At 46.2% G+C, this 27,623-nt stretch overlaps 1 protein-coding gene and 1 long non-coding RNA gene across 2 annotated transcripts in view; one reads left to right on the forward strand and one right to left on the reverse strand.

Annotated features, from left to right (window-relative positions):
* LOC138285869 (LHFPL tetraspan subfamily member 7 protein-like) overlaps window positions 1-27,623 on the reverse strand; it is a 712,276-nt gene that overhangs the window by 514,353 nt on the left and 170,300 nt on the right. The gene's annotated exons all lie outside the window — the stretch shown is intronic.
* LOC138283494 (uncharacterized) overlaps window positions 14,277-27,623 on the forward strand; it is a 125,323-nt gene continuing 111,976 nt past the window's right edge. Inside the window, exon 1 of the long non-coding RNA XR_011201273.1 lies at window positions 14,277-14,329. This is a non-coding gene — a long non-coding RNA (uncharacterized lncRNA). The remainder of the gene's footprint in view (window positions 14,330-27,623) is intronic.

A 27,623-nucleotide genomic window follows, 5' to 3' on the forward strand; every position in this document is an offset into this window, starting at 1 on the left:
TAATGGGAAAGTGGCAAAACTGCATTCCTTGTAAATTCCGATTTGAAAAGAACACAATTTCTGGCAGAATCAGGTGTTGCAGGGAACCAGTGTGGAATAGGGCCACATGAGCAGTTCTATGTGAAAAAACAGAATGCAAAAACATATTTTGCAATACAGAAGGCTCAAAAATGTAGACTGACAAAGTTTCAACCTTGCAGAAGTATACCCCCACATAACTATACACCTGGATTTACGTCCTAAACAGAGCCAGGCTTACTGCTCGGAGTTAATTCACTATTCTAACTTCTGTCCAAACTTATCTGAAGGCATGTGCTTGATAGTGGGTTAAGCCACAGGGCAAATTTTTTGCAAATTTTTATGTAAGGTCAAGATTTTGGTAATCTGTGTTTTGGAGTCCATAGTTAAAAAAATATGTTTTTTCAGCTTATTTTCACCTGCTAACCACATAGAAATGCTCCAGAGTTTTTACTAAGGTTTGCAAAACTGAAAAGCCCTTCGCTGGCTCCCCTGCTGATCCTCAGAGGCAGCACAGCCTGCATGAGAATTAAGGAGAGTATCTTTAAGACAGCACCTCTGGCTTGAGCCAAGTTACGTTTTCATTACCTCGACATAATCTTGCATAGTTTCTGCCATTTCTCCTTACGCTTGTTATGTAAAGTTCCAACAATAAAGCTATTATGCCTGGTTGTGCATTTAAATCAATCAATCAATCAATCAGTAATTTGTTAAGTGCGCTACTCACCCAGTAGGGTCTCAAGGCACTGGGGGGGTGCTACTGCTCGGAGAGCCAAGCCTTGAGACGCTTCCTGAAGGTCAGGAGGTCCTGGGTCAGACGTAGATTGACGGGGAGGGAGTTCCAGATTTTGGCGGCAAGGTGAAAGAAGGATCTGCCGCTGGTTGTGGTACTGTGGATGCGGGGGACGGTAGCGAGGGCGAGGTTGGCAGAGCTGGCGTGTCGGGATGTGGAAGTTGAGACGCTTGTTGAGTAGGCAGGTCCGGCATCGTGGAGAGCCTTGTGAACGTGGATCAGGAGTTTGAAGATGATCCATTTGTTGACGGGGAGCCAGTGGAGGTCTCTGAGGTGGGCTCAGATGTGTTTGTGGCGAGGGAGGTTAAGGATGAGTCGTGCTGAGGCATTCTGAATGCGCTGAAGTTTTCTTTGGAGCTTGGCCATTGTTCCCGCGTAGAGTGCATTGCCGTAGTCCAGTCTACTGCTGACGAGGGAGTGGGTGACCGTTCTTCTGGTTTCAATGGGGCTCCATCTGAAGGTCTTGCGAAGCATGCGCAGGGTGTTAAAACATGAGGATGAGATGGCGTTGACTTGCTGGGTCATAGTGAGCAATGAGTCCATTATGAAGCCGAGGTTGCGTGCGTGGGTGGTGGGCATTGGGGCGGCTCCTAGACTGGTAGGCCACCAGGAGTTGTCCCATGCTGATTTGTTGGAGCCGAAGATGATGATCTCGGTCTTGCCTCCATCCAGTTGGCGATGACGTGAAGTCCGCTGTGGAGGTTGGTCTTGGCGGTTGCGGGGTCCTTTGTGAGTGAGAGGATCAGCTGTGTGTCGTCCACGTAGGAGACGATGTTGAGGCCGTGGGATCGGACGATGTTGACGAGTGGGGCTATGTAGACATTGAAGAGGGTGGGGCTGAGAGAGGATTCCTGGGGAACTCCGCAGATGGTCTTGGTGGCTTTTGACAGGAACGGGGAGGTGGACTCTTTGGGTTCTGCCAGAGAGGAAGGATGTGAGCCAATCCAGGGCCCTGTGGCGGATTCCAGCGTCGTGGAGGCGTGTGCGAAGTGTGTGGTGACAAACGGTGTTGAAGGCTGCAGAAAGGTCAAGGAGGATGAGGGCAGGGGTTTCACCTTTGTCAAGTCTGCTCCTGAGGACGTCAGTAGCAGCGATGAGAGTGGTCTCAGTGCTGTGGTTCTTGCGGAAGCCAGACTGGGAGATGTCGAGTAGGCTGTTGTCCTCCAGGAAGTGAGATAGTTGGCTGTTGACCATCTTCTCGATGACCTTTGCAGGGAAGGGGAGTAGGGAGATGGGTCGGTAGTTTTTTAGGTCTTCGGGGTTGGCTTTGGGTTTTTTGAGCAGGGCATTGACTTCGGCGGGTTTCCAACTCTCCGGTAAGATAGTGGCCCCGAATGAGCTGTTGATGAATGTACAGAGCTGGGGAGCAATGATTTGGCTGGCTTTATTGAAGACGTGGTGAGGGCAGGGGTCGGCGGGTGAACCGGAGTGGATGGTGCTTATGGTCTTGGTGGTTTCCTCATCATTGGTGTGGGTCCAGGCACTCAGGATGTTGGTGTGGATGGGTGCGTTGGGATTGGTGTTGGCAGTGGTGGTCGCGGTGCGAAGCTGCCATGGATGTCTGTAATCTTGCGGTGAAAAAAGGTGGCGAGGGAGTCGCAGAGGTCTTGCGAGTGTGGGGGGTCGGCAGAACAGGACTTGGGGTTAGTGAGGTTCTTGATGATGCTGAAGAGCTCCTTGCTGTTGTGTGCGTTGTTGTCAATTCGCTCATTGTAGAATGATCTTTTGGTGGTCCGGATGAGCTGGTGATGTTTGCGGATGGCAGTTTTGAGGGCGGCGTGGTTGCTTTCTGTTTGTTCTTGGTGCCAGATCTTCTCAGCTTTCCGGCATTCCCGCTTGAAGGTCTGAAGGTCGGCGGTGAACCAGGGAGCTTTCTTGCTGGTGCAGGTGTTAGTAGTTTTCCTAAGTGGGGCGAGGATGTTGGCGCAGTCGTCGAGTCATTGTTTGAAGTTGTGGGCGGCAGTGTTGGGAGTCGCTGGTGTTAGGTGGTGGGGCGTGGGCGAGGGTGGAGATCAGTTGGTCCTTGGAGATCTTGTTCCATTTGCGGTGACGGGTCCGATGCTGGTGGTGGTGGGCAGTGGGTTTCTGGAAGGAGAAATGGACACAGCGGTGGTCGGTCCAGTGGAGTTCGGTGGTGTGGGTGAAGGTGATGTGGCTGCTGGTGGAGAAGATGGTATCGAGTGTGTGGCCGGTTGAGTGGGCTTTGTGACTAGTTGCTTGAGGCCGAGGTTGTCGAGCAGGGCTAAGGAGTTGCTGTTGCCGGTGTTTTCCAGATGAAAATTCAGGTCGCCGAGGAGCATGTAGTCGGTGGAGGCGAGGACGTGGGAGCTGATTGAGTCGCGATGGCGTCGCAGAATTGTGGGTGGGGGCCCGGGGGTCTGTAGACAAGGGTTCCTCTCTGGGTGGTGTTGGCGTTGATGTGGATCTGGAAGTGCAGGTGTTCTGTGGCATCTGGGGCGTCGTGGGTGTTGGTTGAGATCCTGATGGTGCTCCTGTGGATGATGGCGATTCCTCCTCCTGTTTGTTGGTGCGGTCTCTACGGATGATTTTGTAGCCCTGAGCGATGGCTATGGCGATGTCGGGTTCAGAGGAGGGGTTCATCCAGGTTCCGGTGAGGAAGGCGATGTCTGGGGAAGTTGATGTAAGCAGGTTCCTGAGTTCGATGGCGTGCTTGTGGATGGAGCGGGTCTTGAGGAGGATGCAGATTAGGTGGGTGTTGTGGGTGGTGTTGTTGTGGTGTTTAGTGGCTTGAGCGCAGGTGAAGTTGCATGTCCGGCACGAGAAGGGTCCATGGGTGTGCCTAGGGGAGGTCTGGACGCAGGCGGTGGGACAGCCAGGGTTGATCGCGTGGAGTTCTTTGGTGGTGTAGCAGCATCTGGCGGCGTGGGGGGCTCCAGGGACAGGGAGACTGGCGCTAGGTGTGGTCTAGGCGCAGCAGTCACCATTAAGAAGGGGAGGTGGGAGGGAGGAGCAGCTGGGAGGCAGGGAGTGGTGGCAACTGGGGATGCAAGGGGGCGGGGCCGCAGGCGACGCAGCGGCTGGAACAGGAGAGAGGAAGAACTGGCGAAAACAGACAAAAAAACAGAAAAGGCACTAAAACAGAGTAAAAAACAGGAAAGGCACTAAGACAGAGAAACAGAAAAGGCACAGAAGGTAGAAAAAATGGCACAAATAACACGATGACAAATTACAGGACACACACACAATACTTACGGCAACCACTAGACACCAGGATTGAGGCGCAGGCGGGTGGTGGAGGGCCTCAAACTCGCAGCAGCAGCGAGGGCGGGGTCGGGGGCACGGTGGCAGACAGGGGGAGCTGCGCAGCGTATATATATATATAGAGAGTGAAACCTGGCTTTAAAACAGGATCAGGGGTTACTCATTTAAAGACCGCTGGGTTAAAACACCTGAGGCCCATATTTATACTTTTTTACGCAAATCAGCGCTTGGGCAGATTTACGTCAAAAGGTTTACCGCCGGCTAACACCATTCCAACGCGCCAGCCGGGCGCCTTATTTATGGAATGACGTTAGCCGGCGCTGCAGCCTGGTTAGCGTCAAAATAAATGATGTAACCGGGCAGCGGCGGCGAAGGGAAGACTGGGGGTTGTGCACCAAAGAATGGTGCAAGTCAGGTTAGAGTCAAAAATATTGGCTCTAACCTGACTTGCGCCATTTTTTGATGCACAACCCCCATGGAAATGACTCCTGTCTTAGCAAAGACAGGAGTCATGCCCCCCTGCCCTATGGCCATGCCTAGGGGACTACTGTCCCCTGGGCATGGCCATTGGGCACAGTGGCATGTAAGGGGGCCCAAGTTAGCCCCCCCATGCCACTTAAAAAAAAATTATACTTACCTGCACTTACCATGGATGGATTCCCCCATCCATGGGTATCCTCCAGGGGTGGGAGAGGGTGGCAGGGGGTGTCCCTGGGTGCAGGGAAGGGCACTTGTGGACTGCTTCATGGTCTCCCACCATGGAAATGAGCCCACAGGTCCCTTAACACCTGCCCTGACCCAGGTGATAAAAACAGCGCAAATCCGGCTGGGCGCCATGTTTTAAGGCCCGCCTCCTCCTGTGCGTCATTTTGACGCCAGAGGATAAACAAGGCACACATGCCTTAGAGTCATTTTTTGCACGGGAACGCCTTCCTTGCATGTCATTAGCACAAGTTAGGTTTTCAAGTACAAAAAATGACTCAAACTCTATAACTTTGGCGCTAGACGGGTTTAGCGCCAAAGTATAAATATGGAGTTCAGTTGGCGCCAAATTTGCATTAGAAAAAATGACGCAAATCCTGCGCAAACAGAGTATAAATATGGGCCGTAGTGTCTGGGGTATGGGAACAACAGGAATGACCAGAATGTGAGCAGTTGCTGTTTGCAGCACTTGCGATTTTGCGCTATTTTATTACACAAAATGCATTCTTACATCCAAACTGTACACAAGGACGCATTTTTTACTAAATAAACCAGTACATACAGGATTTCATTTCGCATAATTTCACGTAATTATTCTGAACCTTTGTAAATGTACACAAAAGAAAATTCTGTGAATTTCGCTCACGATCTGGGTGGATTGGTGGACTGGGGCACATTCCATGTCAGGGACACCTGTTGATAAATCTCCGTTTCCAAGTCCACATCTCATGCCCTATATTCAGCAAAACTCTCCAGCAAAGAAGGTATTCCAGGATTAAAGCGATGAAGAATCCCTCACTTCTTTCCAGTAAATAATACATCACGGTGGCAGATCAGAAATGAGATGATCAGTCGGAGAGCACGGATGCACCTGCCGATTTATTAATAATAAGACGCTGTCTGTCAGGGGCCTCTGCCCATAAGATTAATTACCGAGCATAGACGACAAAGGTGAGAGTCGGGCATTTTTTTATTTCAAATTAGTGAGTGCAGAAGCACTGCTGTCATTTCAAACAAATGAGACTAAATTATGTAGCATGATGGATACAGTCCGATCAGCTAGTGCACGGCTGCTTGAGAGCATGCAGGGCCTGTTGCCTGGGGGCGATGAGCTGAGTGAGGTGGGAGGCGCCGAGGTGAGGCGAATGAGGGATTGCAATAAAGAAACTGTGAAAGGAAGAAGGCACTACAAGGTGTGCCCACTGAATATGAATCAAGGAAAGATCATCGAAAATAAAATATCGACAAGTAAGTCTATACCAAACTCCATAAATATGGCCCTTCACGATACATACATCTGTGAGGTATGGAGATGTGTAGTTAGAAACAGTAAATCTATACTTCCCTATATGCACTTCCCTTTCGATGTCTTTTCCTTCATTATTCTTTCCTTGATATTAGTATGCCACAATATTGGTGGTGTTGATATTCAGTAGTACAATCCACTGCAAAGATGAAGCTGGCTATGAAGAATGTCTATTTACACAGCCCTCGCCGCACATCAAACTGAATTGGGTTTTGGTGCTTGAATCTTGGCGGGTGAGATTAAAACTAGGCCCAATGCCGCCTAAAGGATGAAATGTTGTCATTCTTTTCCGCAGATTTAAATTAGTGGCCTACAGGTTTTTGGGTAAGAGCTCATCTGATTGAACTTAATTACCCTACTAGTTGTAGGCACGAGAGAGTGTAATGATGCTTGGAAATACTTAGAAATTGGACTGTAAAGTGAAACACGAGCGATATTGAAGTAAGAAGTACATTAGCTCAGGAAAAATGCTGGTCCGATGTATGGGCGAGATCCCAGTGAGGGGTGCTGGATGTGAGGTGCGTGTAAGGCACACATATTGGAATACATACTCAAATGGTCCTTTTGGTTCATATTAACAGAGTACTCATGGCCACCTCATCTAACGTAGTCCAGTTTTTACAAATAGCATGAAAGTGATCATAGTATTACTTGGGTGTGGGGCACAGTTTGGATGTGTTGATCCACATTCTCTGGATCTTCAAGAAGTAATGATATACTCAGGTCAGCTGAGGTCATGGAGTCAGACCCACAAGTTGGGCTCATAGCCTCAGAAAGGATGGAAATCAGTTCTGAAACACCAAGAATTGTTGGTACCACCAGATCGCTCACTGTGTTTTAGGGATTTTTATTTGCTGACAGTTTGTAGAACCAACAGTAAGTAGGGTGGGATCGCAGTTTCTTATGTTAAGCCATCAACTGTGGAATCATCTCTATTTCCACTTGTGAAAAAATACAGTTTCTAGTTACCTTCAGGAAAGGTTTAAAGAGATGGCTTCTCTGCTAATTTCCTCTTCTTCTGGTTGGTCTTCACCATTTTCCGTTGTGCTTAAATATGATTTGGTCCATGGAGACAACAGCAGCAGCTACGGACCTTTCATGCATTGGAATGCTCTGTGCTCTATCCACACAATTTAAGATCACTAGTGCCGGCCTAAATTGTAGCAGCTGGAAGGACATGGTCCACCTTGTAGAGGGGTTGGGAGGCCTGAGATCAATCCCACCCAGAATAATCCTCCATTGACAAGAAGAAGTTCTGAACACAGTAAGTGGAAAAACACTATATATAAGAAAGGTGACAAGCAAACAAACAAATTCAAATGGCTTTCATTTTATAAAAAGAAATAGGAGTTGATGGACAGCTGGGCTAATACCAGACACTAGACTGGATCTTTACTTGTCAACCGCAATGGCCAGTAATTGGTCTGTTAGTCTGGTGATCTCCATTACAAAATTACAAAAAGTGGCCCTATTGTGGGTCTGAGGATCCCTTTTTAATCTGTGGGAAGTGCACATAAGTGGTCCATGTAAGTGGTGAGTGGACTGACTGTGTGTCTGGTGATCTTCTCTATGAATCTGTAGGAAGTACATTTAAGTGGTGAATTGACTGACTGTGATCAGGTGATCTTCTCTTTTAGTCCGCAGGATGCGCTTATAAGTGTTGAGTGGGCTGACAGTGGTTCTGGCGACCTTCTTTATGAAACTGCAGGAAGCGCACATAAGCGTTGAGTGAACTGACTGTGGGTCTGGTGATCTTTTTTATGAATCCACAGGTAGTCTATATAAGTGTTGAATGGACAAACTGCGGGTCTGGTGATCTTTTTTATGAATCCATAGGTAGGGTATATAATTGGTGAATGGACTTGATGTCATTCTGGTGATCTTCTTTGTGAATTAACGAGATGTGCCTGAAAGTGCTGAACAGACTGATTGTTGGTCTAGTAATCTTTATAAATCTGTAGGGAGTACATATAAGTGGTGAATGGGCTTGATGGTTGTTCTGATCTCTGTGATACTGCAGATAAGTGGTGAAAGGACTGCTTGCGGGCCTGATGGTATTTTCTTAATCTGTGGAAAGTGCAGATAAAGGGAGAATGGACTGACTATCCATCAAGTCTTTCCATTGTTATTTTGTTGCATTATTCCACAAGGCTCGTTTCCTTCAGCATCTTGATCAGGCAGAGGATGTGTCGTTACCCCAGAGATGACGACTTTGGAACGAGGAACCAGGTCAATTACCGGTTTCGGCTCAATATCATGTGATCCTGGGCAAACTATTTGATCTCCTGTGCCTAAAAAATAAACAAACATTTGCAATGCAATAGGTCTCACATCTGCGAGAGTTAGAGCTATTGGTGTTGTATATGCCTAATTGGACTTTTCTTGCCACATAACTTGGTCTACCCTGCCTCAAAACTTGATCCTTTCATGCCACATAATTCCAGTGGCCTTGCATATAACTAAAGCACTTCCATTTATCTTCTTCCTCCAACGCATCTGTTGCCAAGTGGTTAGTAATACAAACATGAGTTGTGAATGCAACCATCAATGGTGGCAAGGTGAATGGAGACTCAAATCTGTATGCAGTGGATTGGTGAGGTAGGTGGCAGCTTTGCAGCCTTTTGCAAGAGTCTGACATGGGTGGCACTCTGGAAAACACCCCAAAGAGGTATGTCAGCTTATCAAAAGCAGAAAAGCTATCTTTCAGGAGTTGGCACATGAACAGCATCCTCTTCTTACCATGTATAAAATGAAGGAAATACATCTTTTAGAGTATCAGCAAACTGGGTGGTGCTGTGGAAGAAGGCCTATCACTTAAATTCAGAAGTTGGAACCTATTGTTGGTCATGTAGCTGGATGATTATCACCCACTCCCTATTAAATTTACCAATGTGTAGATATCACTGTAATTTTTGCAAGATGGATAACTGCATAACAACTGTGTTCATGTATTTGGCAGACAAGTGGGGGCCTAGAAGCAGTCCTGAACAGCAATATAACACCACTGCTTCAAAAAGTGAAACTTGTTTTTTCTCTCCAGATTTTACTGCAAATGTGAATGTATATTTGCTTTTATATATAAAAAGCAATCGAGCAACAACATGAAATGTGAACATTTCAATGCTGGATTTGTTTCCTAAGGATTCTTAACTGCCTTCCACTACCTACAGCAATCACGTTGCTACTGGATAGCCAAGTATACCTCCACCCTTCATGGCCTGGAGCCTGCCCATATACTTATCCATTTTGCACAAAAAAAAGAAAGCTGCCCAAAAAGTAGCATGGGGACAACATTCATCAGCAATGTAAGCATAACATTTACACCACTGTGATAAGCAGTAAAATAAAGGTGGCTTATTGCAAATACACAATGTCCAACGTGCTATAAACTAATAAAAATATACATACAACTCAATACAATACTGAAATGTTTTAAGAGGGAGTTGCGAATCTCATGGTCTCTTTCTTAAAAAATATTTATTTGCCTAACTCGGCGACCATGGTCTAGGGTCTTCCCAAACAAGAATGAACTGCTGCCCCTGTGAGGATTGTGTATAACATATATCGGAATATTAAATAACTTATCGTGCCTGTTGCACAGGGCTCAGTGAGCTCCTTGTTGTCACACCATTTATTCTTTATATAAAATCAAAGAAAACAGATGTACATTATGAGTGTGTCAGAATATGTACAGAGCCCCGAACTCTGCAAATGCTGACATGCCTCCAGAATAGTTCATAAATGCCTGCTTTTACTGCCAATAGGAGAGAGACGCATTCACAACTCTGCAGAAAAGCTCTTGCTTCCTGCACAGCCAGCCAAGAAATCCATTGCCATGCTTGTCCAGGGAGCAGTTCAGCACTTGAAATGACTGCTGAATGGAGCCCACAATGTGTGTTAGACTGTAGATTCCTGTTTTCATTGCTCTGTCTGGATTTGGACCAGACCTACTATATTACCCAGAACTTCTTGAGGATGTGGCGTAATGGCCAGAGCTGCTGACTTTGGAGCTGGGGAGCCAGGTTCGAGCCTCGGCGTTGGCTCCACATCCTGTGATTGTGAGCAAATCACTTAGTCTCCCTACGCCTACCAAAAAGGAATGTGTCCTTGTATCCATAACTGGGCTCATGTAAAACGCCCCAATGCCATCGGGTCTATATAAACCCGGAAAAAAAAGGACGGCTGCCACAGTTCCAAACCATCTGGTCCGGCCATTGGCATTCCGTCATTCATGCCCAAGAAGTTGATAAAAGGACGAACGTGGTGCAATATTTACTTTACAGAAAACAAATTATAGGTGGAATGTGAACACTTCTCTTGGCTGTTTCTCTTGTTTGTATTATTTCAATGGGGGAAGCCCACAATGCCTGTTAGACTCATGTAAAACACCAGCAGGAAACAAAGAAATAAAAGTCCCCCAAAGAACAGATAAACACAACAAAGCGTAATTATACAGCAGTTGGTCCCTGCTCCCAAAGAGAAAAAGGTGGGACAAAGAGGCATGACTGACCACTAGCAAGCAAGAATTTTTAAATAATACTGAAATTAACAAATTAAGCCCACAGAGCAAGTATACTTAAAAGTATACAAGAGGTCGTACACTTACGCTCAACCTAAAAAATGAACCTGACCTTGTGATATATAGCTGGTTCTCATGTAATGTGCTTAGTCTGAGTTTGCATTACATAAAGCTGCAACAGAAAAAGAAGCTGAGCTTTGCATATGTGTTCCAGGCTGCTTCAGCATGGCCCCTCATCACTGATCACTCAGTGACTGCTGATTCCAAATATCGTGCTGCAAGTGTATCTTTTTTCTGGAAGTGCTTTTCTTTTTTTTTTGTTTCAGAGAAAAAACTATGTTTTCTCTTTGGACAACATTGAACCTTACTGAGAAATACTACAATATTTTGATGCAGGCTGGTATCTCTTGTTCCTTGCAAAGAAGGTCACAGCACCATTTAGTGCCAACTCTCTGGTACTTCCATGTCCTGACTTCACATCAAACAATCTCAGTTTCCCCTGATGCAAGAGTTACGATAAGTGCCAGTGAAGTGCCTGAGTAGTGACTGTAAGGTAAGAAATCTGCTTAAATCATTCTGTGGTGAAGTATTTCTTGGTTCAACCACTACATCAATTAATTTAAAGGTCTTTAACGTTTCTCTACAGCAAAGTTTGTTATTTTATTCTTACTAATGAGTTTGGCTTCCCTTGTTGTATCCTGATATGAACAATATATTGTAAACTCAGTGCAATCCTTGTATCCATCTCAAGTGACGTCAACTTCCTGTGCAAAACCTGGCTGTGCTCCATCAGTCTTACAGCTATGTCAAACTTTTCTAAAACTAGTCCACAGATGCCTCTCAGCAATCAATGTGCCTATAGCTGAACTTTCGCCTTTTAAAAAAAGTCCTTTAAAAAATCGGTGGACTTTTGGAAACTATAGTCTTATTTTTTGATTGATATTGTGTGCAAAAAAGGCACATGCCTTTTCAAGAATATAGTGCTTGTAAAGTACCAGACGTAGAAAATACAAATTTAAGGGCTGCTCTCAATTAAGCGCATAACTTTCTTTTACAAAACTTGTGTGATATATTGTTTTACAGAGCAATGTTGTTTTGAGAATACCTTTCAGTTGTGTTAATTTTTCTTTCCTACAAAACTATATGGGGTTCTTATTCTGGGACTTGTATTCCTTATGTTCTAATGTAACAAACTGGACTACAAGCTCCAGAGGGCATAACAAAACCTGGATTAGATGAGATATTTACAATTGTAACTGGGAAACTTGCTAGCTGTGAGGTATCATTACTACTTTGTCATGTTTGGGATGCCCTTGCTGCATTGTAGAGGGAATACCTGGGTCTGAAATTTCAGCACTCTTCTTTCAAAAGGTTTTGCTGAGACGTGTACCTACCCAAATCAAGTGTGAAATGTGTGATACCATCCGCCATTCCTAGCTTTTTAAAGACTAGCATATTGTAATGTGCACTTTGTAGTTTTGTTTTCTAACAATCACAGGTATATGCTCAATAATTCCAGCTTGTAAAGTTTTGCTAAGAAGCTAGGACTGACAGTATGTGTCACTCATGACAAGAGGCAGTACTTGGTCTCTGTATTGAAAGTAGAACAGCAAGGCCGGGAACCCTACCACTGGGAAAACCTGAAAGGGAAAAGGATCTTACCCAGTAAAGGGAGGACCATGAAGAAGAGGACTCGGAGGCCTAGGACCATGATGCGGAACAGGAACAAGATGATGAGAACCAAGACTAAAGGGCTCAAGAAGACCACAACCAGTATGACAAGGGCTAGGAGAACTAGGACCAGGAGGAGCACAGCCAGGAAGACAAAGACCAAGAAGACCAAGAACCAAGAGGACCAGGAATAGAATGAATGTTTTTAACATCACACGCATGTGCTTAATAATTCCAACATGCAAAGTTCTGCTAAAGAGCCAGGTCTGACAGAGGGTGTTGCTCATGATAAAAGGCGTTCCATGGTTTCTGTAGTGTAAGTAGGGCAAGAGTGTCAGGAACCTGATCATGGGGAAAACCAGAAACCAATTCAGCATAGCTTGGGCCAGAGAGACCAAGAGAAGGACCAGAATGAGGATGACTAGAAGGAGGAAGAAACAGAACAACAGGACCACCAGATGGTCCAGGACCAAAAGGACTAGGCAATGAATAGCAAGGTTATGATGACAAGGATCAGCAAGTCCAAATCAGGGTGAGCAGGAGGACGTAGAGCAGAAGGGCCAAGAAAGGGAGAAGGACCTGAACCGGGAGAGGGGGAGGGAGGACCATAAAGAAGAGGACGCAGAGCTCCAGGACACCATCAGGAACATGAATAGGATGATAAATACCAGGACTATAGGGATCAAGAAGACCACAACCAGTAGGAAAAGAGCTAGGAGAACTTGGATCAGTAGGAGCACAGCCAGGAAGACAATGACCAAGAAGACCAAGGACCATGAGGACGTGGAAGAGAAGGAATTCACTGGTGTGATTCTGGGTCATATATGTTTACTTGGTCATCCAAATGGCGCTTTTAAAGTCTCCTCCGACTTTTTGACCTAACTAAATGCACTGGGTATTTCAATCATTTAAACAGACTATTAGAAAGGAAATCCCAGCCATAAAAGATTTGAAGTGGCAAGAGAAAATTGTTTAGAAATTTTTGGAAAAGATCCATTTTGTACTAGTTAATATGACAAAATTGATGAGATCTCAAAACCCTCCCTAGAAAGGTGTAGCTTCCTCACTCTGCTTCACATAATACCTAAATTGATCACTTGGTTGCACAATATTGTGACTGGGAAACATGTGCACGTAAAGTTTCAGTTTCCATACATAGACAATAACAATAATAATTATAGGGAATATTGCTGTTGGTCTTGTGATCTTCTTGGAGAATCCACAGGTAGTGCATATAAGTACACTGTGATACATGCCTTCAGTTTACAACCAACTTATACCCTTTCCATTTGCATTCGCCTTCTGGTAATGTGTTCAGCAGGTCTGTATATGGAGTGTCTGAAGCAACCATAAGGCGACTTGACAGCGCCATAGAAAACACCAAAACAAGCACAAATCCAACCAAAGAAGCCAAAACATTGAGAGTGACAGGCTTTCATTTTTAAAAGAAAATGATTTCAAGGCCACTGTAATCGGACATAGGTTCAAAGGGTGCAGCTCTTTGCCAGATTTTCTGGATATCCACTTAGGTTGAATTTACATACAATAAATGTAATTATAAGTCAGCTAGTGTTCAACCTGACATTGATCCACCCCTTCTGTGCCTACTTTGGACACACCTGCTTTAGTTAATAGGCTTCGCACTGGGCAACGCCCATCTCCAGTCCACTAAGAAAGCTGACTTGCAGTTGACCAGAAACCGAAATGCTGCAGTCCTCTTGCATCTGCGACTCCTTCCAGATGTTGATCAAAATGAAGCTCTGTAGGTGAACCGCATGGCTCACTCTGCCCATCGTACCCGACTGGCACAGATGACGGGTGGAGTGGGGACATGAGGTGCCTGAGCCTTGTAAGCAGCGCCCGCTCTGTGGCGCGAGGCATCTCTGTTTTAGTACCCGACGATCTTACCGCCTCATCAAAGCGAGATTTATGGGCTTTGGCGCGAGGCAGGCAGACAAATTAGAACGTCAGTAATGGCGCGGTTTACGCTGCTCAGCCTGTGACTGCGATTGGGGGGGGGGGGGGGGAGGGGCGAGTGGGGGAGGAAAGAAGGGGCGTACTGTGAAGGGGGCAGCAAGGACGAGCAGAGGCACACTTGGTAAGTTTTCCTTAACTCCAAAGGTTATTTGAACTGGCGCTAGTGCCGTGGCTGTGATTGTCATATGAATAAATTAACTGGCTGGAAATGTGTCCCGTCAGAAAGTCACAACATGCATTCTGTCCAGGTATTTGTTCCTGCAATATGCCAGGTTCTTACTCAACTGGTTACTGCTGTGTCTGTCTTGTTCGACACTGCTCTTTCTTCATAGGTTCCTGTCCACCATTTTAGTGCTCACTTACTTGAAGCTTCGTTCTCTCCATGGGCGTAGCCTGGTCAGTAAGACTGGTGTGTGGGTGTGTTCAGATTTTTACAACAATCACACTGGTATATAATGTAAAGATACATTGTACAACAAGCAGGGTGCATGAGAGGGGCCTAAGGGGCAGTGGAAAGGGAGAGGAATGAGTGTTAAATGGGAGAAAAGACAATATTATATAAAATAGGATTTTCAAACAGAAAGGGAGAGAGTGTACGGTGTGTGTGTGTGTGTGTGTGTGTAAACACAGACCTGTCAACTTCACCAAAAAACCTCACATTGTGAGGAAGGAGCATGGCCTCAAGCGGCACATTTGTCACCACCCTGGCCCCAAACCTCCTCCTCAAAAAACAAAACAAACAAAAGCTGCTGAGAGGCTGCTGCCCATTCCCTGGGGTATTTTTAACACCCATTAATGGTCATCAGAAGATAAAAGCCTCCAAAAAGGAGCTGAAACATTTTCAGCCACTGTGTGATATTGGCTCCTCACCAGGAGACCATGTGTGGGGAGGCAATATGCTGTGCCACCATGTGAGTTGGCAGGTCTGTAAACATCCCTGGTGAAATCCGACAGACACTTCACAATACCCCACTGAAAGCACCTGTACCCAACTATTTATCAGAAAATACATTTATGAGGGGGGGTGTAACACCCCACACACACCCCTCAAGCTATGCCCCTGGCTCTCTCATTGCTAGGGTGACCAGATCTTGAGAACCAAAAACCGGGACATTTTGCAAAAATAGAAGAAGGACTACAATTTTACATCAGCTCTCGTCAATACAGAAGAAGCACTCTCAAAAGAAATAAAATGTCATTTTGAAAACCAGCACAATACCTGTTAAATAAATTGCTTACTGTGAGAAAGTAGCCTCTTTCTAGCCTTGTTACCCCCACTTTTGGCCTGTTTGTGAGTGTATGTCAGGGTGTTTTCACTGTCTCACTGGGATCCTGCTAGCCAGGGCCCAGTGCTCATAGTGAAAACCCTATGTTTTCAGTATGTTTGTTATGTGTCACTGGGACCCTGCTAGCCAGGACCCCAGTGCTCATAAGTTTGTGACCTATATGTATGTGTTCCCTGTGTGATGCCTAACTGTCTCACTGAGGCTCTGCTAACCAGAACCTCAGTGGTTATGCTCTCTCTGTACAAATTGTCACTAACAGGCTAGTGACCAATTTCACCAATTCACATTGGCATACTGGAACACCCTTATAATTCCCTAGTATATGGTACTGAGGTACCCAGGGTATTGGGGTTCCAGGAGATCCCTATGTGCTGCAGCATTTCTTTTGCCACCCATAGGGAGCTCTGACAATTCTCACACAGGCCTGCCACTGCAGCCTGAGTGAAATAACGTCCACGTTATTTCACAACCATTTACCACTGCACTTAAGTAACTTATAAGTCACCTATATGTCTAACCTTTACCTGGTAAAGGTTGGGTGCTAAGTTACTTAGTGTGTGGGCACCCTGGCACTAGCCAAGGTACCCCCACATTGTTCAGGGCACATTCCCCGGACTTTGTGAGTGCGGGGACACCATTACACGCGTGCACTGTACATAGGTCACTACCTATGTACAGCGTCACAATGGTAACTCCGAACATGGCCATGTAACATGTCTAAGATCATGGAATTGTCACCCCAATGCCATTCTGGCATTGGGGAGACAATTCCATGATCCCCCGAGTCTCTAGCACAGATCCGGGTACTGCCAAACTACCTTTCCCGGGGTTTCACTGCAGCTGCTGCCAACCCCTCAGACAGGTTTCTGCCCTCCTGGGGTCCAGCCAGGCTTGGCCCAGGAAGGCAGAACAAAGGACTTCCTAAGAGAGAGGGTGTTACACCCTCTCCCTTTGGAAAAAGGTGTCAGGGCTGGGGAGGAGTAGCCTCCCCCAGCCTCTGGAAATGCTTTGATGGGCACAGATGGTGCCCATCTCTGCATAAGCCAGTCTACACCGGTTCAGGGATCCCCCAGCCCTGCTCTGGTGCGAAACTGGACAAAGGAAAGGGGAGTGACCACTCCCCTGACCTGCACCTCCCCTGGGAGGTGCCCAGAGCTCCTCCAGTGTGCTCCAGACCTCTGCCATTTTGGAAACAGAGGTGCTGCTGGCACACTGGACTGCTCTGAGTGGCCAGTGCCAGCAGGTGACGTCAGAGACTCCTTATAGGCTCTTACCTGTGTTGCCAGCCTATCCTCCTTCCTAGGTAGCCAAACCACCTTTTCTGGCTATTTAGGGTCTCTGCTTTGGGGAATTCTTTAGATAACGAATGCAAGAGCTCATCAGAGTTCCTCTGCATCTCTCTCTTCACCTTCTGCCAAGGAATCGACCGCTGACTGCTCTGGACGCCTGCAAAACCGCAACAAAGTAGCAAAGATGACTACTGCAACCTTGTATCGCTGATTCAGCCGCCTTCTCGACTGCTTTCCTGGTGGTGCATGCTGTGGGGGTAGTCTGCCTCCTCTCTGCACTAGAAGCTCAGAAGAAATCTCCTGTGGGTTGACGGAATCTTCCCCCTGCAACTGCAGCTACCAAAAGACTGCATCACCGGTCCTCTGGGTCCCCTCTCAGCACGACGAGCGTGGTCCCTGGAACTCAGCAATTCTGTCCAAGTGACTCCCACAGTCCAGTGACTCTTCAGTCCAAGTTTGGTGGAGGTAAGTCCTTGCCTCCCCACGCTAGACTGCATTGCTGGGTACCGCGTGATTTGCATCTGCTCCGGCTCCTGTGCACTCTTCCAGGATTTCCTTTGTGCACAGCCAAGCCTGGGTCCCCGACACTCTAACCTGCAGTGCACGACCTCCTGAGTTGTCCTCCGGCGTCGTGGGACCTTCCTTTGTGACTTCGGGTGAGCTCCAGTTCACTCCTCTTCGTAGTGCCTGTTCCGGCACTTCTGGAGGTGCTGCTTGCTTCTGAGTGGGCTCCTTGTCTTGCTGGGCGCCCCCTCTTTCTCCTCACGCAATTGGCGACATCCTGGTCCCTCCTGGGCCACAGCAGCATCCAAAAACCCTAACCGCGACCCTTGCAGCTAGCAAGGCTTGTTTGCAGTCTTTCTGCACGGAAACACCTCTGCAAGCTTCTTCACGATGTGGAACATCCATCCTCCAAAGGGGAAGTTCCTAGTCCTCTTCGTTCTTGCAGAATCCACAGCTTCTACCATCCGGTGGCAGCTTCTTTGCACCCACAGCTGGCATTTCCTGGGCATCTGCCCACTCCCGACTTGAGTGTGACTCTTGGACTTGGTCCCCTTGTTCCACAGGTTCTCTCGTCTGGAAATCCATTGTTGTTGCATTGCTGGTGTTGGTCTTCCTTGCAGAATTCCCCTATCACGACTTCTGTGCTCTCTGGGGAACTTAGGTGCACTTTACACCTACTTTTCAGGGTCTTGAGGTGGGCTATTTTTCTAACCCTCACTGTTTTCTTACAGTCCCAGCGACCCTCTACAAGCTCACATAGGTTTGGGGTCCATACGTTATTCGCATTCCACTTTTGGAGTATATGGTTTATGTTGCCCCTATACCTATGTGCTCTCATTGCAATCTATTGTGACTGTACATTGCTTGCATTACATCCTTTTGCTATTATTGCATATTTTTGGTATTGTGTACATATATCTTGTGTATATTTGCTATCCTCATACTGAGGGTACTCACTGAGATACTTTTGGCATATTGTCATAAAAATAAAGTACCTTTATTTTTAGTATATTTGTGTATTGTGTTTTCTTATGATATTGTGCATATGACACCAGTGGTATAGTAGGAGCTTCCCACGTCTCCTAGTTCAGCCTAAGCTGCTCTGCTAAGCTACCTTTTCTATCAGCCTAAGCTGCTAGACACCTCTTCTACACTAATAAGGGATAACTGGACCTGGTGCAGAGTGTAAGTACCCCTTGGTACCACTACAAAACAGGCCAGCCTCCTACATTGGTTGTGCAGCGGTGGGATAAGTACTTGCAACTACTTACCACTTTGTCATTTTGTACTTTTCATAAGAGAAAAATATACAAAACAAGTTCAGTGTATGTACACCTAACCAAAAGGTTTTGCTTTTCTTCTCTTACTCTATTGCTAAGTGCTGAAAAGTACCTCTAAACTTTCAAAAAGTTTCTTAAAAGTTGAAAAAGTTTTTTTCTGTTCCCTTAAAAAGTTCTGAAACTTTTTCTTTCTTTTTCTGTCCCTTAAACCCTTTTCTATCATGTCTGGTACAGGTCAAACTCTGGATCTGGCCAGCACAGCTTATGACCACCTTAACTGGAAAGGTGTAAGGAGTCTCTGCATTGATAGAGGTTTAGGGTTAGGGAAGAATCCCTCTAGAGAATTGTTAGTTAATATGCTCATAGAAAATGATAAGGCCTTAGCTGGCACATCAGGTGACAGATTAGCTGATGGTTCACACTCTGACTCTGGGGTAGCCCCAGTAAAAGTGTTAGATGGGAACCTTCCCAACCTGCCCCTTAGCAGGCCACCTAGCATGGCTGGTACTAATGTGAGCTCTCATCACAGTAGGAATATCACTCCTTTAGGCCAGGTTGTTAGAGTGCCATCTGTTAGGGACAGGTCTCCTTCTGTCCATTCACACCATTCTTCTGTGTCTAAGCATGCCCAACCCACCCACCCTGATGACAGAGTGTTAGAAAGGGAACTCAATAGATTGAGAGTGGAAGAGTCCAGGCTGAAGCTGAAAAAGCAACAGCTGGATCTAGACAGGAGAGCATTTGACTTAGAAAAAGAAAGGCAGAGGTTGGGGTTTGGACCCCATGGTGGCAGCAGCAGTATTACAGATAGTAATCCTGTGAAAGAGCATGATTCTAGGAATCTGCACAAGATAGTTCCCCCTTATAAGGAGGGGGATGACATTAACAAGTGGTTTGCTGCACTTGAGAGGGCCTGTGTTGTACAGGGGGTCCCTCAAAGTCAGTGGGCTGCTATCCTATGGCTATCTTTCAGTGGAAAGGGTAGGGATAGGCTCCTTACTGTGAAGGAAAGTGATGCCAATAATTTTACAGTTTTAAAGAATGCACTCCTGGATGGTTATGGCGTAACCACTGAACAATACAGGATTAAGTTCAGAGAAACCAAAAAGGAGTCTTCGCAAGACTGGGTAGACTTTGTTGACCATTCAGTGAAGGCCTTGGAGGGGTGGTTACATGGCAGTAAAGTTTCTGACTATGAAAGCCTGTATAACTTGATCCTGAGAGAGCATATTCTTAATAACTGTGTGTCTGATTTGTTACACCAATATCTAGTGGACTCAGATATGACCTCTCCCCAAGAATTGGGAAAGAAGGCAGACAAATGGGTCAGAACAAGACTGAACAGAAAAGGTCATACAGGTGGTGACAAGGATGGCAAGAAGAAAGATGGTGAGAAATCTCAGGATAAGCATGGGGATAAGGGTAAAGCCAAAGATCCTTCTTCAAATCCTAAACACTCTTCAGGGGGTGGGGATAAAACAAATTCTTCCTCTTCTTCACAACCTGCACACATTAAAAAGCCTTGGTGCTTTGTGTGTAAAAACAGAGGCCATAGGCTAGGGGATAAGTCCTGTCCAGGTAAACCCCCTGAGCCTACCACCACTGATACATCAAGCTCTAGTGCCCCTAGTAGTAGTGGTAATAGTGGTGGGGCTGCTGGCAACAGTCAAACTAAGAGTGTAGTTGGGTTCACTTATGGGTCCATCATAGAAACTGGGGTAGTCAGTCCCAAGACAGTTTCTGTCACACCTAGTGGCATTGGCCTTGCCACACTGGCTGCTTGTCCCCTTACAATGGATAAGTACAGGTAGACAGTTTCAATAAATGGTGTTGAGGCCCAGGCCTACAGGGACACAGGTGCCAGTATCACTTTGGTGACTGAAAACCTAGTGCCTCCTGAACAACACATCATTGGACAACAGTACAAGATTATTGATGTCCATAACTCCACTAAGTTTCTTCCCTTAGCTATAGTTCAGCTTAGTTGGGGTGGAGTTACTGGCCCTAAGCAGGTGGTAGTATCACCTAGCTTACCTGTAGATTGTCTCTTAGGTAATGACCTTGAGGCCTCAGGTTGGGCTGATGTAGAGTTTTATACCCATGCAGCCATGCTGGGTATCCCTGAGGAATTGTTCCCTCTCATTTCTACTGAAATGAAAAAGCAAAGGAGAGAAGGCCTGAAAACTCAGGATCCCTCTCCAACAACAGGTAAAAAGGGTATCACAGAATCCCCTAACCACCCTGCCATTCAGGATACCATTCGTGTGGTGGGAGAAACCTCTCCTGGGGTGGCACCTGTTCCAAGGGAATCATAAGCTGGCATAGCTGTACTCCCTGAGGTGGAAGTACCTCTCTGTAGGATAACTAACATTGGTGAGAAAAAGAGCACCATTTTAGTTAACATGGAGCATCCCTCCAACCCTCCCAGAGAAACTTTAGTGCAGAAACCCTGCACTGCCTCACAACACTTAGGACAGCATCCCTGCCCTAGTGTGGAGCTCATAGGACAGCATCCCTGCCCTGCTCCAACTCAAGAGAAACAGCATCCCTCTTCCCTCTTCCAGCCATATGGACAAAGTTTTTGCCCAGCTATGGCTTTACTGAGATAGCATCCCTGTCTGGCATTCTCATCACTACAAATAGGTTCAGTGGACAATTCCCACTGCTCTAAACTAAAACTTACTGATAGAAACTCTGAAAATATATCTTCACATTGTTGCTTAGCTAAAAAACTTCAAACAGGGTGGTTTACATCCCCACAGGGAAGTAATCATGTAGTGGATGATAAAGGGAGTAACCAGTCTATTGCAGAGCTACTCTCTACTAATCACCACTTAGACAATAAAGTCTCAACTGGCCAAGGTTAGCCTTATTGTCCTTCGTTTGGGGGGAGTTGTGTGAGAAAGTAGCCTCTTTCTAGCCTTGTTACCCCCACTTTTGGCCTGTTTGTGAGTGTATGTCAGGGTGTTTTCACTGTCTCACTGGGATCCTGCTAGCCAGGGCCCAGTGCTTTAAGTGAAAACCCTATGTTTTCAGTATGTTTGTTATGTGTCACTGGGACCCTGCTAGCCAGGACCCCAGTGCTCATAAGTTTGTGACCTATATGTATGTGTTCCCTGTGTGATGCCTAACTGTCTCACTGAGGCTCTGCTAACCAGAACCTCAGTGGTTATGCTCTCTCTGTACAAATTGTCACTAACAGGCTAGTGACCAATTTCACCAATTCACATTGGCATACTGGAACACCCTTATAATTCCTTAGTATATGGTACTGAGGTACCCAGGGTATTGGGGTTCCAGGAGATCCCTATGGGCTGCAGCATTTCTTTTGCCACCCATAGGGAGCTCTGACAATTCTCACACAGACCTGCCACTGCAGCCTGAGTGAAATAACGTCCACGTTATTTCACAGCCATTTACCACTGCACTTAAGTAACTTATAAGTCACCTATATGTCTAACCTTTACCTGGTAAAGGTTGGGTGCTAAGTTACTTAGTGTGTGGGCACCCTGGCACTAGCCAAGGTACCCCCACATTGTTCAGGGCAAATTCCCCGGACTTTGTGAGTGCGGGGATACCATTACACGCGTGCACTGTACATAGGTCACTACCTATGTACAGCGTCACAATGGTAACTCTGAACATGGCCATGTAACATGTCTAAGATCATGGAATTGTCACCCCAATGCCATTCTGGCATTGGGGAGACAATTCCATGATCCCCCGAGTCTCTAGCACAGACCCGGGGACTGCCAAACTACCTTTCCCGGGGTTTCACTGCAGCTGCTGCTGCTGCCAACCCCTCAGACAGGTTTCTGCCCTCCTGGGGTCCAGCCAGGCTTGGCCCAGGAAGGCAGAACAAAGGACTTCCTCAGAGAGAGGGTGTTACACCCTCTCCCTTTGGAAAAAGGTGTCAGGGCTGAGGAGGAGTAGCCTCCCCCAGCCTCTGGAAATGCTTTGATGGGCACAGATGGTGCCCATATCTGCATAAGCCAGTCTACGCCGGTTCAGGGATCCCCCAGCCCTGCTCTGGCGCGAAACTGGTCAAAGGAAAGGGGAGTGACCACTCCCCTGACCTGCAGCTCCCCTGGGAGGTGCCCAGAGCTCCTCCAGTGTGCTCCAGACCTCTGCCATATTGGAAACAGAGGTGTTGCTGGCACACTGGACTGCTCTGAGTGGCCAGTGCCAGCAGGTGACGTCAGAGACTCCTTCTGATAGGCTCTTACCTGTGTTGCTAGCCTATCCTCCTTCCTAGGTAGCCAAACCTCCTTTTCTGGCTATTTAGGGTCTCTGCCTTGGGGAATTCTTTAGATAACGAATGCAAGAGCTCATCAGAGTTCCCCTGCATCTCTCTCTTCACCTTCTGACAAGGAATCGACCGCTGACTGCTCTGGACGCCTGCAAAACTGCAACAAAGTAGCAAAGACGACTACTGCAACCTTGTATCGCTGATCCAGCCGCCTTCTCGACTGCTTTCCTGGTGGTGCATGCTGTGGGGGTAGTCTGCCTCCTCTCTGCACTAGAAGCTCTGAAGAAATCTCCCGTGGGTCGACGGAATCTTCCCCCTGCAACCGCAGGCACCAAAAGACTGCATCACCGGTCCTCTGGGTCCCCTCTCAGCACAACGAGTGTGGTCCCTGGAACTCAGCAACTCTGTCCAAGTGACTCCCACAGTCCAGTGACTCTTCAGTCCAAGTTTGGTGGAGGTAAGTCCTTGCCTCCCCACGCTAGACTGCATTGCTGGGTACCGCGTGATTTGCAGCTCCTCCGGCTCCTGTGCACTCTTCCAGGATTTCCTTTGTGCACAGCCAAGCCTGGGTCCCCGACACTCTAACCTGCAGTGCACGACCTCCTGAGTTGTCCTCCGGCGTCGTGGGACCTTCCTTTGTGACTTTGGGTGAGCTCCAGTTCACTCCTCTTCGTAGTGCCTGTTCCGGCACTTCTGCAGGTGCTGCTTGCTTCTGAGCAGGCTCCTTGTCTTGCTGGGCGCCCCCTCTTTCTCCTCACGCAATTGGCGACATCCTGGTCCCTCCTGGGCCACAGCAGCATCCAAAAACCCTAACTGCGAGCATTGCAGCTAGCAAGGCTTGTTTGCGGTCTTTCTGCACGGAAACACCTCTGCAAGCTTCTTCACGACGTGGGACATCCATCCTCCAAAGGGGAAGTTCCTAGTCCTTTTCGTTCTTGCAGAATCCACAGCTTCTACCATCTGGTGGCAGCTTCTTTGCACCCACAGCTGGCATTTCCTGGGCATCTGCCCACTCCCGACTTGAGTGTGACTCGTGGACTTGGTCCCCTAGTTCCACAGGTTCTCTCGTCTGGAAATCCATTGTTGTTGCATTGCTGGTGTTGGTCTTCCTTGCAGAATTCCCCTATCACGACTTCTGTGCCCTCTGGGGAACTTAGGTGCACTTTACACCTACTTTTCAGGGTCTTGGGGTGGGCTATTTTTCTAACCCTCACTGTTTTCTTACAGTCCCAGCCACCCTCTACAAGCTCACATAGGTTTGGGGTCCATACGTTATTCGCATTCCACTTTTGGAGTATATGGTTTGTGTTGCTCCTATACCTATGTGCTCTCATTGCAATCTATTGTGACTGTACATTGCTTGCATTACTTCCTTTTGCTATTACTGCATATTTTTGGTATTGTTTACATATATCTTGTGTATATTTGCTATCCTCATACTGAGGGTACTCACTGAGATACTTTTGGCATATTGTCATAAAAATAAAGTACCTTTATTTTTAGTATATCTGTGTATTGTGTTTTCTTATGATATTGTGCATATGACACCAGTGGTATAGTAGGAGCTTCACACGTCTCCTAGTTCAGCCTAAGCTGCTCTGCTAAACTACCTTTTCTATCAGCCTAAGCTGCTAGACACCTCTTCTACACTAATAAGGGATAACTGGACCTGGTGCAGAGTGTAAGTACCCCTTGGTACCACTACAAACCAGGCCAGCCTCCTACACTTATTTATAACAATTACTAACTAGCACAGCTTTAGAACACCTAAAAAAGTGCCTTTCAATGTTTTCAGTCGACCTCCCTCTTAAATCCGGGACATGAGCCAAATTTGCCAAAATCCGCTGGAACAGCTGGTGAAAAACAGGGCCTGTCCCAGCAAATCTGGGACACCTGGTCACCCTACTCATTGCAGCATTGTGGAACAGCCCTTCTGGGTACCCCAAGATTAATTAAAGAGTTTCTTGAAGTGACACTCCATCTGCAGGCCAAAGCCTATATAATGATGGTGGTGGATGACTTTCACATATGGGCCGCCCAGCCAAACTCAGATCTTACTGCATAGCTGATAGCTGGGTATGAAGGCATAGACGTCTCACAGTTGGTGAGTGGCCACTAGTACCATGGTCTTATTTACCTTTTCTGACAAAAAATTAACAAGCTCTGAATTAGTATTATGTGGTGTGTAAATAGGCCAAAGACATATTGACATGTGAACCTGTTTTGTTTCTGGATTTAGAAAATGTTTTTAGTGTTACCACGCCACAGAGAGGACACTTCCATGGTTGATCCTTCAAAATGTTATGTCATGTTATGTTAAATTACAATTATTTGTATATAGCTCAGTGTTTTCTGTTCCCATAACCGCTTGGCATTGTTGTGTCTCTAATGTGGTGAAACTTGTCTTCTGCTTGTGGTTTATCCCAATAGAAATGGCTTCTTAAGGAGATTGTGTTTTGCAACTCTTGTGACTGTGCTGGTGTTCCCTTTCCAAAGTTGCAGTGCTTGATTTGAGCAGGTGTTTACCAGGGCTCATTCCCTGAACTAATTTAAAAGTACCGAGGCTCTTGTATTCAAGAATGCAATCACTGCACAGGGGCCAGCCAGTTGTATTAGTAACGAGAAAGAACAGCTTGTTCTGCATCAGTATTACTAATTGTGAGATAGACACATATTTTTATTTCAAGAATGGCTCAGCGACTAAGGCAAAGAGGCAGTGGCACCAATGGCAAACAATACCTCTGGCAGCTCCACCACATCTCCGAGCTTGAAAGCCACAGGCTTGACTCCCATTGGCGACCTTGAGCCAGGTTGGGACAGATCTTGCAAATACTTGCTACATGTCTCCTGTTGAAGCTTTCACCAATGTGGACCTAACAGGCATAAGCATGGCAAGATTCACATTTAGATTTAGGATTCAAACCAAAAGAAATAGGAATTCCGAAGCTGATCAAATTAAATGTCAAGTTAACTATCAAGCCCTCTTTTTTTCCATAGAATATTTGTAGTTTGCATTTCCACTATAACTGCTGAACTAGAAGAATAGAATGCAAAGAAAAAATCAACACTGGCAAGGTACTCACACCAGAATGGAGCAGTTCAGGGCGAGTCTATCATTGCATAAATGTGGAACACTGTTTATTTGAAACAAATGGTAAAATGCAATGACATGGGTTGGCATTTCTATAGTACTGTGCACATGTAGTTGGTAATCAAGGGTCACTACACAATCAGATGGCTGACATAGGGAATGAGTCATAGAAAGGAACAGAATGATAAGGGCTGCATGGGGAGCGCCGCCAGTAGACGACCCCGACAGAGACTTTTTAATAAAGGCCTTGGACCCAGGAGAGTGGGTGCATAATTTACAGGTTAAAGGTTTGAATTTAAGCAGGGCTGTGACAGCCGTTCTCACTTCCAAAGACAATTCAATCAGTATATTTTTATTTCTAAAATATCACATATTATTAAGCGCCAAGACACCATTCTGTTTGCGGCGCTTGCTATATAAATGGTCACTTTCATGAGCGAATTGAAAGTGACACCCAATAGAAATCTCCAAGAGTAGCTGTACCCTCCTTCCTGGGTAGGTATTGATCTCGGTTGCTCAGCTCGCCTGTAACCTAGAATTATTTCACTCCCACTGGCAGGCCATTCCAGGAAAAAAGACATAAAATGTGTCGTATTTTCTGTTCCCACTCCCAGGGAGATTAATTGTTTACCCTAAAACAAATTAATAGTCTCACTGCAGAGCAGTAAATATCGTTTTATGCTGCACTATAAATTCGGATTAACAACAATCCTATATCAATTATTTTATTAGCTGGGTGGTCTGACAGCAAGGCAGGAGCCTTCTTTATCCCTTCACTCATGAGGTGATAAATCCGGGGGCAGCTGTGCTCACTGTGCTCTCACAGGCCCAAACTCACAGCTTTATAGACGGGAAAAGCAGAAGTCATAAGGGTTTAAGATAAAACTTTTCAAGATGCAGTGCTTCCAGCAGAGCGCGAGAGGTGAAGAGAAAGAAACTCAAAACATATAAAAAGCTAAAAAGAGCTGGGAAGTAATGGAAGACTGACTGACAACAAATGATTGTTATATTTATGTATAATTAAAGGCGCCCCAAACACCTCAAGCACACATAAGCAATGTGATTATCACTAGTCCAAATGGTACTCCATTTAGTAGACCTCTAAGGATGCCATGCACATTCAGCTCTGTCAGAATGCAAACCTGGGACCATCAGGTTAACAGTTCACCACTGCATTTTTAATGTATGTTAAGTTATTGACATTCATATTGTGCAAAACCTGCCTGTGGTATGGTGCCTTAGTCAGCCCACAGGTCACTTGTCCTGGAGCTTCTGGGGTCTTCGTCGTATACCTAAGTCTCATCCAGCTTGTGATGATGTGTTATCTTGTCCATTGGTACATCTCGAAGTTTTGAGGCTATGCCTTATTCATATATGTGATTGTATCCTTTGGTATCTAATAGTGAAAATGGGGGACTTTACCAGCTGCTTACACATCTTTCAGATACCTTGTTTCAAGGAGCACCAGAAAGTACTAGAGAAAACCCTTTTGTGAGGCCTAGCATTAGCCAGGACCTTTTGATTTTACTAAAGTTATCCGTATAATCTACTTACTAAAAAAAAGGCTTTCTTTCAGGTTTTTTTAATCCATTGGCCTGCTGTTGTATTCTTTACATCTTGATTCAGCCCATAACAGTTAAAAAAAACGGGACCATAGGTCATCCTACTTTAGCCAGTGGCTATCTTCACTTTGAGTGACTGCATTTTGTTCTTTCA

The sequence above is a fragment of the Pleurodeles waltl genome, chromosome 3_1 (genome assembly GCF_031143425.1).
Source record: "Pleurodeles waltl isolate 20211129_DDA chromosome 3_1, aPleWal1.hap1.20221129, whole genome shotgun sequence".
Classification (NCBI taxonomy): domain Eukaryota; kingdom Metazoa; phylum Chordata; class Amphibia; order Caudata; family Salamandridae; genus Pleurodeles; species Pleurodeles waltl.